At 42.3% G+C, this 1,064-nt stretch overlaps 1 protein-coding gene across 3 annotated transcripts in view; it reads left to right on the top strand.

Annotated features, from left to right (window-relative positions):
- Positions 1-1,064, top strand: part of LOC105460667 — a 6,579-nt gene that overhangs the window by 4,124 nt on the left and 1,391 nt on the right. The gene's annotated exons all lie outside the window — the stretch shown is intronic.

Raw genomic sequence — 1,064 nt, 5'->3', positions numbered from 1 at the left:
TCAAGGATACGACGTTTCCGAGCTTCAAACGGCGAGAATCGACGTTTGAGCGGTGGGAACGTCGCGGGCGCTCGGATCCGGCGGTTCCGCGCTTCGCACGTCGAGTTTCGACGTTTGAATGGTAGAAACGCCGCGAACGCAAGGATATGTTACGTCTCAAAAGGGTTGCTTCTCAAATATTTGTTTATCAATGATTGAAAGTAATAATTGAAATTACTGTCAATCTTTGGTTGAGCGGATTAATAAAGAAATCACGAAAAATTCAATTATAAAAGAAAACCGCTGCCACCATTTATCTTTACTTTACTCCCAAGCCAATCCTTTTAAATTTGAACATGAAAGACTTACCTTCTCAATGGATGCCTCGGCTCCACAGAGACGGGTGCTCTCTATATTTAAGGGCTACCTATGCGGCAATACCCAGGGGTGCGAGAGCTAGAGACGATCTGAGACGAAGGGATTGAGGTGGTGAATGAATATCAACTCAGTAATAATCCTTTTATTGGATTTCGGAAAGCGAAGAATATTTTATTTATTTAGCTGATTTCACAACCAATTGATGAAACAGACTTTGACCGATCGGTGTTAAATGTCCGATGGCTACTCGAATGTTATCAATTGAATGTGTTCTACCGTCGATAAAGTACCGTTATTAAATACGTTATCCACCAGGTTACCTCTGTCGGTAATGTATCGAAGTGATTCAGAAGTTTCTTCAGTCGGTAATATATTGCTGTAATTCGAAGATGTCTTCAGTCGATAATGTGTCGACGCTAGATAGGTTATCCGCAAGGTTCCTTTGTAACCGGACTTTTCGGCTATCGGACAACGAATCACGAAGCCCTCAATTCACGCAGGCCCTTCTGGCTCGTCTTTTCGTGATTCTTGCAATTTTAACGTTATTTAATTAGTGAAAGCTTTAATGGGCGAGTACCGACTTTGACAAATATAAAACCGTGTATGTTTTAATGCAAATTCTTACTTTTATTCGGTCGCCACCTTGTTTGACCTCAGGAACAAGGAAGGTTGAATACTCAGGAAGCTGCCGTCGGACGTCCTTCCCG

Source organism: Wasmannia auropunctata, unplaced genomic scaffold (genome assembly GCF_000956235.1).
Source record: "Wasmannia auropunctata unplaced genomic scaffold, wasmannia.A_1.0 LD336101.1, whole genome shotgun sequence".
Classification (NCBI taxonomy): domain Eukaryota; kingdom Metazoa; phylum Arthropoda; class Insecta; order Hymenoptera; family Formicidae; genus Wasmannia; species Wasmannia auropunctata.
The sequence above is the reverse complement of the archived record's forward strand: the minus strand, read 5'-3'. Positions and strand labels throughout refer to the sequence as shown.